The 14192-nt window shown below is 46.3% G+C and overlaps 1 long non-coding RNA gene across 1 annotated transcript in view; it reads left to right on the top strand.

Moving 5' to 3' along the window:
* The window catches only part of LOC146865647 (uncharacterized), a 62645-nt gene extending 50428 nt beyond the window's left edge, over positions 1–12217 (top strand). Inside the window, exon 5 of the long non-coding RNA XR_014976673.1 lies at positions 11671–12217. This is a non-coding gene — a long non-coding RNA (uncharacterized LOC146865647). The remainder of the gene's footprint in view (positions 1–11670) is intronic.
* Positions 12218–14192: the final 1975 nt, after the last annotated feature.

Here is a 14192-nt window from a genome sequence, read left to right as displayed (position 1 = left end):
CCTCAAACCCCTTCTTTTTAGAGACTATCCCCATCGTGAATCCTGCCACACTGAGTCCCAAATTGTCGTGGAGCCCTCACAGGTCGTCAAGGTCACGGACAAGGATGGAGATCCAGGCGTCTTGTAAGGGATCTGTCAACCCTTGCTCCTCTGTGTCCGGCCCTGTCGATCCCCAGGTGTGGTATCACCACAGTGCAGTCTCCGTTGGCTCGACCTCTTCGGTATTTAAATGAAGGACTCCCGTGATGTGTAGGGCTGGCGAATAGTGATAGTGAGCCTCGCAGGGGCAGTCAGTATCCACCTAGGTGATCTCACGACGCCAGCAAATTTCCCAGCGGATGCCCAAAGCCAGTTAGAAGTCTCTCATCCCTCATTCACCAGCTGGCCTATACTTCCAGTGCTGCCACATGCCTGCTGCCACCAAACAGAGCCTTGTCCAATCGCCCCCTCACTGTATAGTATCACCAGACGAAGTCCAAGCCATACGACTCACTGGTCAGTGGTCACCACGGTGCCTCACAAGGATTGCTCCACGACAGTCCAGTGTGCGTCGTAGTCCCTCGCGGTAGCAGAACGTCACTGCACGGCAGTCAACCTGCTGCTCAAGCTGGGAGCTCAGTACAGGGAGATTCCAGCCTCTCTCCGCTTCATCAATTCCGTCCCGCAGGAGCTCCGCAACCACCCCGCCCAAGCCACCTCTTAGTCCTTTGGGTACCCAGCAGGCTCCGGTCTCGGCGCTCCCTCGTTGCTATTGCCACTGCCCTGCCTTCAGTGTCGCAGCCCCCGCCCCAGGGTGGGTGTTTCAGCTGCTAGTCAGCGGTCCCCACCACGCTGCTGCATTCAGCTGACTGCTTACTTCTTCACTTGGTTTCGCCATCGCCTCCCGGAGCCGCCATCTTGGAAGCGCTCTGCGATGTAAGGTTGCACTGCTGGCTCCGTCTCTCCAGTGTGCTCTCCCCAGGACTTCACCTCTGTGGACCCCCGTTGCGGGTTGAGTTCCGGCACTCCACACAGCCGCTCAAGTCCAGAATGCCAATCTCCCGTTACTGCAGTAAACGGAGATCTTCATTTCAGCGCGCAGCCGCCATCTTAGCGCCGCCGGATATCGAGCGGAGCACTGAATTGCTTTTTACCCCTTCTCACGGCACCAACGTTCCTCAGCAGTGATCCCGGGAGGGCACCAGCCGTTCCGCCAAAGAATGCACGGCAAGGGGCACCCCTCAGTGTCGCAGGGTAGTTAGTAGTGGAGGGAGGACACGGAGGAGCTCCGAGGTCCGCTCCTCCCTAAATTGGCATCAAGCCACGCCCCCTACAATGAACGGTTCATGTATATTTATTTTGGTCCATATTACTCTGCCTCTGTCACTCAGTTATTGATCATTCTGCTAAACCGATTCTGAAAAGCCACTTAAAGTCAGTTATAAAGGCATCAAAGGAACTGATGGAGGAGTTTATGGAAGAACTTTTGTTTGATTGTCCCAGTTTAAACACCTATTTACATGCATTTTCTGAAGTTTTTAAAATGCAGCAAGAGAAGCCAATGAGGTAATCGAAGAATGATGAATTGGTACTTACCTTTACCTTTATAATTCTTTATTCGATAGTTAAAAACATCATAAAAGTACACATATCAACAAATTTAAAAAAGAAAAGTTCCATTACTATAAATTCCAGCATTTCATTAGTTAAAATATAAAAACGATTAACACAATGCTCAACACAGGGCCCTTCAAGCACCCACCCCCCTAGTGTTTCTTAACTTTACAGCAGTCTTAATAAAATTCATAATGCAACACAGTGACCATGGGTCATGAGCTCTTTGCAAGAACAATAAAGCCATTTTAGCATGACGAAACTCCTCTTTTTTTTAAATCTCAACCAGGAACTTTCGTCTAGGGTACTTAAAAAAAGGACACAGAAGAACAAAATGAAGGGTGTCCTGCGGAGACAAATTGTCGCAACCGCAGGCACCCTTCTGCTCAATGGACTGTGTAAAACCTGGCGGCTCTGCCAGTATGTGAGGTAAAAGATTGAGCCTAAAATGAGTCATTAAGAACCTATCCTGGGCATTATACATTACATAGAGATATGGCTCCATGCCCTCTGTGTTCTTAATATAGCTATAGGTGAGTACAGTGTGCTTTAACAACTCCCGTTTTATTCTTATTTCGGCGAGTTGAGCAGCCAACAGAGTTTTAATTTTCGGTTTATCAGACAATAAAATAGAACTGAGATCGGTGAAGAGATCCCTCTGATCAATGCCCTCCAGGGTGGTCTTGACATAATTTAACCAAGGAATTTGTAATCCTTTATCCCTTGTCAGGCAATCCCTCAAGATTGGTCTTGTAAAATCTGCCTCAGGGCAGCCCATATTTTTAGCCAGGCTATGATGGGTCTTATCTTGAGTTCACCCTCTAGAAAGGGTCTCCCTAATTCATTGTGAGCAATTACAGCTGGGGAACTCTGGGGGACACTCAGGATCCTACGCATAAATTTGTTTTCCACCAGTTGCAGTTGCTCTACGTTGACATAACCCCAGACTTCTGAGCCATACTGGGCTTTGGCCCAGCCAATTGAACCATAAAGGTTCATCACTTGTTCTGGGGACCATCGGCCCAACCTTCGGCCATAATTTAATATGGCCCCATTTGTCGAGATCAATTTTGTGCATCGATCTTCCACTAGGGATCTAAATTTGAGTGCCCCATCAAAAAGTAGCCCCAGGTAGGAAAAAGAGGGAGTTATCTCCAGTTGATGGTTCCCTATTTTATATGCAAAACTCTTGCATGGTTTAACACCTGCCAACATTACAAAAGACTTATTCAGATTTACTGACAACCCCAGGGTATCCATGAATTTTACAAACCCATCTATCAGGCTTTGCAGGCCCCTTGGTGTACGGGCGAGCAGAACCGCATCATCTGCGTATAATAGCACCGGAATTTGGCGCAATCCTATTCTCGGGCAATCTGTCTTTAGGTTTAGCAGAGCCTGTTCTAAGTTGTTAATGTATAGCGAGAACAGGAAGGGGGCAAGAATGCACTCCTGCCTCACCCCACTAGTACAGGGGAACGATTTTGTGTTCCCTCCCTCCAAATTATAGCGAACTTTGGCTGTTGTGTCCCGATGTAGCTCCCTAAGAATTTTAATCAGGCCCAAATCGATACCCCTATCGCTCATCAGACACCATAGCTTGTTCCTATTGAAATTATCAAAGGCAGCTGCTAAATCCATGAATCCCAGATACATGGCTTCATTACTGGCTTTAGTGTACTTTGCAACCAACATATAAAGATTCAGACATTGGTCGCTCGTTGATCTTCCTGTTCTAAAGCCATATTGGATGTCTGTGATTATATGATTGTCCTCTGTCCATTCCATCAGTCGCTGCAAAATTACCCTGCCCAGGATTTTGCCCGAAACATCTATTAGGGAAATTGGTCTAAAGCATTGCGGGTTATCCCTATTGCCCTTCTTAAAAATGGGTATAATGACTGCTGTTGACCATGAACATGGTAGACCCGACTGGATAGCAGCATTAAACACTCTAGTAAGAATGGGGGCCCAGAGGTCTACATTACTTAAATATAAATCTGGTGGTGTACCATCAGGGCCTGGAGCTTTGTTTCGTGCTAGGCCCTCTATCCCTTGTGTGATTTCCACTAGGGAGAACTCAATAATAGGCCCTTGTTGTTCTTCCCACCCTCTTTCCTGATCAACCTCCTGGTTATGATTATACAGACCCTGGAAATGAGAAACCCACTGTTCCGGAAGGATGTTTGTTCCCATCTCTGGGGTATGACTATCCTGGAAACATGGATTATTAACTATCCTCCAGAATTGACTCATGTCCCTTCTTTCTCCCGCCTCTCTTAGGTCTGCCCATGCTTCATTTTGAAGAGCAGTCTTCCTTTGTTTCAGGACCTGTTTATAAGTCCATCTGCAGTGGGCTCTTCTCAAGTTATCCCTAGGTTTGATTTTTAGACTAGATTTTAAGTCTCTCAGGGCACGTGAACACTTAGTGTCGAACCATCTTGGTTGTGTATTATTCCTCGGCTGAGCTTTGGTTTTTAAAAGACCGTCAATTATTTCGGTCAATGAACTAAAAGCCGTAACCAGGGTACTCCCCTCAATCTTAGGGTCTAAACACTCGTCTATCTGTACTTTCCCTTTTGCCATTAATTCTTTGTAAAAGGCTACACCATCAATTTTAGACCATCTGATCAGCCTTCCCTGGTCAGTTACCTTCATCACACAGTCCACCTGGGGGCGCATCCTAGATCAACAGTACTTTACTAGATCCAAGGTTAGGGGATTATGGTCACTAAAAGCATATCCAATGAATCCCTACAGAGCCAATCCATTTTTTTTACCTGTCTGGACGCTATCATGTAGTCTATGTAAGAATTACATCCTCTCCCCTTGAAAGTCGGAGTAAGTGACCCATCATGCTCCAGGGAGACCAAATCAATCGTGTGTACCAGATCATTACTTCTCAAAAGATTACTCAGGGCTGTACCCTCTGCTGTGTGTTCAAAATGAGGACCTTTCTCGGTAGGACACCGAGACCAATCTGCATTGAGGGGGAACAAGGTTCGACACAAATGACAATTCAAATCGCCCATTAATAATGTAGCAGATTCTATCGCCCCATTTCTATTATCTAATTCCTGGGAAAGTCTGAATTCTAACTCCTTTATTGTAGGGTTAATACCTTCAGTGGACCCCGCATTATACAGGTTGTACAGAGTCCACCTACGACCAGGGCTGCTAAAGTGTATCACTTGGATGTTATGTGAAAACCATGATGCACTGCTCCATTCTCCTTCCAAATTTAAATCGACATATATTGAATTGGTACTTATTTTGAGTCTACGGTGCACCGTATCAGGAACTGCTTCAAGGCTAGAGAAGACAGAATGCTCTTAAGCCTTTGCAGTCTGTCCTCTCAGAGGCTACCGTTCAAACTGTACATGATTTCCATATGCAAGTGAAAGCACACAGGGGCTTATTTACAAGCCCCATGTACGGCCAGTACGCCACTTTTTTCCATATTAAAAGTGACGCACTAGCTTGTAAATAAGGCCCACAATACTTACTCGTGATAAAGTAAGTACTCCCGGGTTCGGGAGTCTGTGCCGATTTTCGAAAGGGGCACAGACCCAGGGGAAACGTGAATGGCCTGCATTACTGCATGGATTATCGGGACGCTCCTTCTCCCATCTCACCACAAAAGCCTGGAACACCCTCCCCCTCAACCTCCGCACCGCGACCTCGCTGACCGACTCCAGGAAGTGGCTCAAGACCTAGCTCTTCAAATGAGACCTGCAGCAAGTGCCTGGATACCTTTGCAGGTGACAAGTTGAACTCTATAAATGCCACTTGATTGATTAAGCAGCAGGCCCCAAATGCCAGTCTTCGTTCAGTCTGGTTATTGAACAGCAGCCACCTTTCTGTGTGGGTGGGGTTGTTGTTTTAGACTTAACAAAGTGCCTGTGCCTATAATTCTCATTAATTGAAAATACACGTTGAAAATACAATGAAAAAAGGTGTGAAGAATATTTGCGTTCACACCTATATTACATTAACCTATATCAAGACATTTAGCTATTACTTTAGCTGGCTCTTTTGTTTACATAGACATTCACCTGTCATAGCTTTTTAAAAACGTGATACTCCGAGCCAAAATCTGTGCCAATGCTCACATTAGTTTCCAATTTGTGTCTAATATCCTTAATTTTTATGAGCGAATTGAAAATTCACATTACTTGTTTACCTCCAAATAATTCCCATTACCATACTGATTTTAATGCAGGTTTGGAACTTTTTTTGTAGCAAACCACACACATGAATATACAATAACTACAACTGCAAATAATAAAACTCCCTTCTAAGCACAACAAATGTGACAACAAGTGCATATTTAGGAATAACTGGATACAAAAACACATTGCAATAAAAGCATGGCTGTCTCGTATTAAACATATCAAATCTCACATATACATTTAACTCTGTTTTTTTTGATTGCACATTCTCCTTTCTCCCCACACATATTGGCAGGCAGCAATTGATGATGAGTATTATGGAAGAAGAGCACACTTTATTCACCAGTCATGCTTTTTACCAATTCAAAGTGATCTTTTTGACTATATTATCTTCATGGTAGTTTGGGGGAAAGTACCCTGCCTAAAAGGCAAATCTATTAAGCTTTTTCTGTGTTATGTTATGTGAATTTATTAGATTGTGACTAATCACCCGTGAAGTTATCCAGGCGCTGATTCTGTTAATAGTTGTATCTTTCTGGCTTAGGTGGAAATTTCTCCTGAAATACCAGGTCTGATTCACAAAGTATTTTACGTGAGCAGTTCTGTCTTACCACAGGCTTAAGTGACTTACTCATGGCTACTAATTCGCAAAGCTTTTTCTAAAATTAAGCATGCGTTATTCCTGGAGATTCAAGCACGTGCCACATCCACATCGCTAGTAAGATGACGCCATTCCTAGAACTGCATTGTGAGCCAGGTATGGAAATTAATTCACTAGTAATTCATATGTATGAGCCAACTGCCTACATAATGAGCTTTGCAAATTATGCCCGTTAAGAGTTTGATTTAGATGCTAAACTACATATTATCCAGGTTAGGGGGCAACATCCGGTCCATTTTTACATGCAGGTACAGCCCACTAAGGCGGAATTACAAGCAAGCCTTTAAAAAGGCCATAATATCCCTTTCCCAAAAAGCCTGATTTAGGCCTGCTTCATCTTTAGTAATTATAACTTGCATTATCCCACATAAACCTCAGGCCAGGAGAACCTAGATTTTCTTTTCAGTAGACAAAACATTAAACAATGGAGATGAAAAGCATGAACTTGACTAAGGACTTTGTGGCGTCCGGCTCAGTTCTCATGAGCAAAGCACTAGTCCACAATGTATGCCCAAAACCCAGTGGTAATAAAGCAGCTCCTAGATGAACAGGTTTCATTGCCAGCTACATCTTCAGGGAGCAGAATGAGACCTAATGTCTAAGTGAAAGGACCTTTAGTTGTCAGGTGCCACACAGAAGAACACCAAAGCTGTGCACTATACACTGCCCAACCACAGGTTACTTATTACCGAAAGGTGGCTATCCAAGGAAATCCAACAAGTGGTAGCATTAATCACCAAGGTCTTCTACCTATACTGCCATGAAAACCTGTTTATCGCATTAAACTTATATATCAATTTTTTTTCTTAAAACCTACTGTAAAAAGTCTAGCCTTGAATGTAATTTGATTGTCGATTATCACTCTTTTCACAACAAACCCAAAGTTCCACATGTGTGTGATCATGTAGGTCACCTGTGTAGAAGATTGCTGTTGCATATTATAGCTTGGGTATCCATGCCTATTAAGAAAGCTATAAGTCAAATGCATTTTTGAATGTCATGTTACCTCGAAATCCCGCAATATCTGATTTGTGTTAATCGTGCAAGATTTTCTTGATCGTGCAAGGTTTCAAACAAAAATGTTTCTCTCAAAAATTATGTCTGCAACCACTGAAACCCACTGCTAAGAACAATTATGGCACCATCCTACACTTATGTGCCCCTTTTTCAGAAAAATGGTGCCCTACATGTGTTTATCCATGTATCTCAGTTGATTTGCAAAACTAGTACCCTGCTGTTATATCAAGAGCCTTTTTTGACACATAATGTAAAAACATTTAAAATTCTTCTTGTTAATGTCATTTTCAAACATAATTAGTATGTATAAAAACTTACCAGATGCACTATATAAAGCCAGTATCAGTGCATACATTTAAAGCATACAAGCCCAGGTCACAGTTTACATCTAGTGTTCTTCGCCGCTGCTTGAAATTGCAATACAGCACCCACTCTTAATGCAGTATCAACAATCTAGAATTCTTGCCTAGATTCTTAATAGTCAGCAGACACAATCCCCCATCCTTATAAAAGCCTGGCCAGGTTGGGAGCTGTCCCTTTGAGTGGAAATCTCACGTAGTGTGGCGTTAGTTTGCTGATAGGGACTCACAAAGTTAGCCATGATATCCACCTTCCATAGGATATCATGGCTAAGTCAGTCCTGAAGCAGGCGTAAGGAAAGTAGCGATAACAGGGGTTATCTCCTGTCATGTTAGGTCAGGAACGCCCACTTTGCATCTCATTAGAGATGCAAAGCTGGGCGTTAGGAATCCCGACGCTAAAGCAAGGTTTCACGTGTTAGCGTGGCCTTGCTAATTAGGCGATAAAATTATCGCCACTTTTCGGCCGAAAACGGCCGCAAAAGCGGCGATAATTTTTTATCCCCAGCTTGTAAATATGCCCCACAGTGTTTCACTTGTGGGTTTGGGATAAAATCCTGCTGCCCATTGGAATATGGTGGCACTTCACCTCTCCTGCAATGCTGGCCACTCGACTCTTGACTTGACCAGGCATATTGTCATCTATTTATTTAGCTGAGGGGCTGGTTGTGAGACTAGCCAAAGTTAAGACGATTTCAGATACCTTGGATAGCCAGACATTCACAGTCCATGGACTGTAAATGGCCTGCATTGCAGAAGATATGAAGTTCCAACATATTCTAAATCACTGCATGATGTTATCACAAACCCACATGTAAAACACTCTGGCCCTCATTACAATGGCGGGCAGGTGTCCGTCCAACAATGATTCAGCGGTTCAACCTGCCAGATTAGGATAGGACTGCTAGCACGGCAGTCAGAATATGCCTTTTTGAACTGCTGGCTGTGCTGTGGCACAGGAAAAGGGCCGCAGTACAAACAGGCAGTTTTCAAACATCCATGCACTATGTGCCAGGCACCATCTTTTGCCTGGCACATGGGTGTTTGGGGGGGCACCACATATGGCCCCCTAGCCACTTAGCAGAGGCCCATGGGGAACGGGGGCTCAATATAGGGCCCCCAGAGTCTGTTTCCATCTGCCTTTTCATGGCGGTGGGTCTGCCTTGAAAAGGCAGTCGGAAAGGGACATCCTAATCCCTACGGCGGTGCCATGCAGGCACTGCCCCCATTGTAGAGATTAGTGTCCGACTGCTGCCTTTAGCATGTTGGAGGCAGCGGTCTTCCCCATGACATAATCAGTCTCACCGCTGGTATTGTAATCCGGGGGTCAGACCAATGCCCTGGATGTCGGGCGAACCACCACCGACGGCCTGTCGGCGGCGGTGTGCACGACATCAAAATGAGGACCTCTGTTCGTGATATCCTCCCAAATGGATATCTCCCAGACTGGCCAGGTCTTTCTAAGGACGGAGGGAGTGGGTCTGCTGGCAGTCTTCATTGCGCCAGTTGAAATACTTGCTGTTACATGCTTCTGTGATATGGGCTCCTTGAAAGCAATTGTAACCTATTCGTATGTGTCTTCGAAATGTAAATAAATCAGTGTTTCGTAATTATTTGTTACCATTTTGCCCATTCTGCTTTCCGATTTGCCAAGCACCTTGGGCCTCATGTAGGTAGCGAAATACCGGTCGGTAACGGCCGATTTTCGGTAAATATGCCGTTACCGACCGGTATCCAGACAAGTGAGATGTAGGAGTCCAAAAACCACTTTTCGGTAAATATGAGGCGGTAAATACCGATTCATAGTTACCGAATTCTAAAATACCGATTCATATTTACCGAATACATAATTAACGAATCGGTAAATATGAAGTGGTAAATATGAAGTGGTAAAAATTTAAAATGACATGTAGGAGCAGTCGGTAATTAAGAAATCCAGGAAAATCGGTAAATAAGAGTCGGTAATTAACACGGATTGAAAGCAGGTGGTAACCATCAACAATGCACATAAGCAATCCCAAAATGCAACAGCGTGGACAACATGGCCGCCATGTACGTCATTGCAAGGCGCCTACGTCTACAGGCAGCAGGACTGAGGGTGTGGCGACGGGAGGAACAAATCTACAGACAGCGCATCACACTACTCCAGCTGACTGATGCAGAGATACATGAGAGGTACAGGCTACACCCCGAAACCATCATGGACCTGATAAGGGACCTGCACCCACTCCTGGACCAGCCAACAAGAAGGGCGCACGCCATACCACCACATGTGCAGGTGCTCTGCAGCCTACATCTACTGGCATCCGGCAGTTATCAGGTGGTGATAGCTGCGGTGGGTGGTGTATCCCAGAGTTGCCTGTCCCGTTTCTTCAGGAAGTTCCTGGATGCCATGATGCAGAGAATGCACCACTACATAAGCTTCCCAAACACACAGGCTGCACTGCAGAAAACAAAAACAGACTTTTATCACATGGCACAGTTCCCCCATGTCATCGGCTGTATTGATGGTACACACATCCCAATCTGTCCACCAGCTGATACAGAGCACATCTACAGGAACAGGAAGTCCACCCACTCCATCAATGTGCAGGTGATCTGTGATGCAGGGAACATCATCACAGATATTGTTGCAAAGTTTCCTGGGAGCACCCACGACTCTTACATCTTCCAGAATAGTGGGATCTACACACGACTGAGTGCCGGAGAATTCGGAGAGGGATACCTGCTGGGTAAGTAACAGTGACGCCCCTTGAAACCTGCAAATCAGAGTGTATAGAGGCATGTAACTGATGGTTCCCTTTTACTCATCCAGGCGACAGTGCATATGCATGCCGTTCATTCATCCTCACTCCCTACCTACACCCAGCAACCCAGAGTGAGAGACGATACAACGTGGCCCACAAAACAACACGCAATGTGGTGGAGCGCACGTTTGGACTACTGAAGAGCAGGTTCCGCTGCCTCCACAAGAGCGGAGGCGCACGCCAGTACAAACCCATCACCTGCTGCAAGATTATTGCCACTTGTGCAATGCTGCACAACCTTGCCACGAAAAAAGGTACAGATGTGGAACTAACATATTTTGAGGACAACGAGGATGAGTCAGGCCAGCCAGAGGGCAGCGCAGCTAGAGTGCCAACTGCAATCGATGGGAGAGAGAGACGGGCAGAGATCACATGCAACTATTTCTGAGTAAGTGAGGGGACACAGCGAGTTGTGAGAAGTCATGACGTAGTTTAATGTGGCACCACGCCATGAACACATGAACAGGCCAATCTGGCAATATACCATCTATACAAGGAGTATGTCCAGGGTTACGTCACCCAATGGGAAGTGGCTAAGCAGGGCCACATCAATGTTTGCGCATACGCGCTGCAGTGGTGGATTGCACGGCCTGTGCATCCTCACTAGAGCCAACCCCAAGCCGCCTGCTGCTCCTGCGTGCTTCGGGGACGGGGGGTGTGATGCTGCTGCTGGTGTCGATGCTCTCCGCAGCATCCCCTGCAGCAGTTGTCGACGCCTGACTAGTCAATAGCACCCCTAGTGCACTTGTCACCTGCACCATCCCCCGAGACAGGTCGCTTCAGCACTGTGTTAGGCCCTCCTGCATCGTCACAGAGCGCCGGCAAAGTAGGGAAGTCGCAGTTGCCAGACGGTTGAGTGCCCTGCTGGTAGTGTCCCTTCTCTGGCGTTCCCGGCGCCGTGCTTCGATGTCAGCATCTAATTTGCTGCACAACTGCTGGATTGACTGGGACATGTCCCGAATGCCCGCAGCCATGCCGCCAATGTTTGTGTCCATGTTGACTAAGCTTGTCTTCATCACCCGCATGTGCCTCTGGACTGACATAACTGCCTTTGATTGCAGGCGCTGTTGCTTCAACATTTGGCCCTCGAGCCCCAAGAAGACACCATGGCCGTCAGTGGGTGCTGGTGGACTCTGGACACGCGACCTGCGGCGCCCTCTTGCTCCCGTCTGTGCTGCCTGTGAGGTGTGGGGCACAGTGGGATGGCTCCCTTCCTGGGGCCCGGTGCGGTCTTCTGGGCCCATGCTGTCGTCTGACGAGGTGTCGAAGGCTCGTAGCCTGGCTGCTGGACGCCTCCTCATTCTCACACCTGCAAGCGGAGATGTGGCCGGTGATTCGAACATGAGTGGCGATGCTGGCTGTGGTTGTGGTGATGCTGGCTCTCGGTGAGGTGATGCTGGCTCTGTGTGCGGCGAGGCTGGCTGTGTTGGTGGTGCGGCTGCAAGTGGGCCTGCTCCCTGGTCTGAACTCGTGCTGGCTAGAGGTGATTTTTGTGGCCGGTGTGCCGTCTCCCCTGCAGCATGCCCTGTACTGCATGATGTCACATCTGTGGACAGAAAAACAACATTGGCTCAGTGTCCCCGAAGGGCTGCATTGCAAGCGTCACAATAAATCATTTCACATTCCAATCTGTCCTCTGTCTCCTTGTGCCTCGAGTGCGTGACATGCCTTGTTGCCCTGTAACATTTACGTCATGGTTAGTGTTGCCCTGACTACATCTCCCGGAATGCAATGCCTGTCTGCACTGACACGTGTGGACTGCAGTGTGATTCTCGTTTCACAATGGGGAATGTGGGATAGGGGTAGGGGAGGCTACATTGCTGTGCTTTCGTCTTACCTTGGTGTGTTGCGGCTCTGGCAGAGCTGTCGGCGTCCCCAAGACCCACGACGCTCTCTTGCTCGATTGTGGCCGCCACCAGCTCCTCCAGTTCGGTGAGGGCAGGTGCCCTGTTGGTTCCACCTCCGGTCTGGCTGGCCTCCTTCTGGATGTCGCCCATCTTCCTCTTGGTCACAATCCTCAGGTCATACCAGCGCTTTTTGAGGACCTCAATGTCCCTGTGGGTCACTCCCACAGCATTGACCTGCGCCTGGATGGCCAGCCATATGTTGCGCTTTTCGGCCTCAGGCACTTGCAGGGATTGCCTCCCAAACAGCTTCTGGTGCTGCTTCACCACCTCCTCCACCAGCACCTGGAGTTCCTTGGGGCTGAATTTGAGCTTCCTCCTCCTTTCCCCTCCGTCTTTCTGTGTTCTCTGGCTGGACATGCTGTTCGTTTCCCGCTCGCACATGCAACTGCTCCCTGCCTCTCCTCTGCACTCCAGGCCTCTCCAGGGTCGGCTAATTATGTACACCTGCCTGGGTGTGGCCACTTCGGCTAATTGTGTACACCTGCCTGGGTGTGGGCAGTTCCTGGTTGGGTGGGCTGTCGTTGCACACGATTAGCTGTTTCGTCAAGTCATGTGATGTTATTTACCGAATCCGTACATACCGATTCGGTATTTTCCGATTCGGTAGATACCACCTCGGTATTTTCCGAATCTGTAATTATCACCTCGGTATTTACCGAATCGGTGAATTCCGATTCGTATTTACCGAATGTTACCGAATCGGTAACTGTTACCGAATTTTTACCTACATATAACTTACCGATTCTAATTTACCGATTCGGTACGGCTCGGTATTTAAGAACCGGTAAAATTTATTTACCTACATGAGGCCCCTTATGTGAATTAAAATTTCACATGTAACATATTTGTTGTTTTTGTACTCGGAGAGCGGAGTACTCAGAAAAATCCATATTGACACCTGTACATTTGAGAAAAAAAGATAATCTATAGAAACTAGCAAAGAGTTGCTTACATTGATCAGAGAACGGTTTCTTATCAAACGTACCCTGTAATTCACAGCATACTAAAAAAAAAAACAGAATTTCCTCTCCTTTACGCCAGCGAACCTATGCTATTAAAACTCTTGTTAATAATACATGTCATACCATCCTATATTTCCATACTCAATCCAATATAAACAGCATCCCACATGTGTGAACTCACATATCTCCCATAGTTTAACAAGCACTGGCAAAGCCATTGCGTCTGTCTTTGCCAAGCTACGGTTATGGTTATTTTTTAATTTTGTTATTGCAAGCATATGCCACATAAATAAACAGAAAAAAAGAGAACACGCAGCCTCCGAAACATGGCTGTCAGACCCTTGCAATCAGAAAATGTAAATTAAAAAACATTCACTATAGCGTGAGTTACCAGTGATGTTTTTCTTTCAATAACAAGCATGACGGTTGCACCATGCATTTTATTATTGTGATTTTGTGAAGGAGGCAACCACACATCTCCACCCGAAAATGCACTCACATTGCTGGCAGATAGCACGTGACAGCGCCACTCAAACACTTTATAACAGCAAGTTTAAAAAGGAGACTGAAAAATAATCACCATCTAAGTGGGCACCTGAAGTGTAGGCAAAATAAATAGCTTGATTTTAAGGTAATATATAAAAAATAAATACACCTTGAGCCAGATTTGTCACTGAGGGAAAATGAACTATTGTTAGGTGGATGTGAACAATG

Source organism: Triturus cristatus, chromosome 2_1 (genome assembly GCF_964204655.1).
Source record: "Triturus cristatus chromosome 2_1, aTriCri1.1, whole genome shotgun sequence".
NCBI classification, from domain to species: domain Eukaryota; kingdom Metazoa; phylum Chordata; class Amphibia; order Caudata; family Salamandridae; genus Triturus; species Triturus cristatus.
The sequence above is the reverse complement of the archived record's forward strand: the minus strand, read 5'-3'. Positions and strand labels throughout refer to the sequence as shown.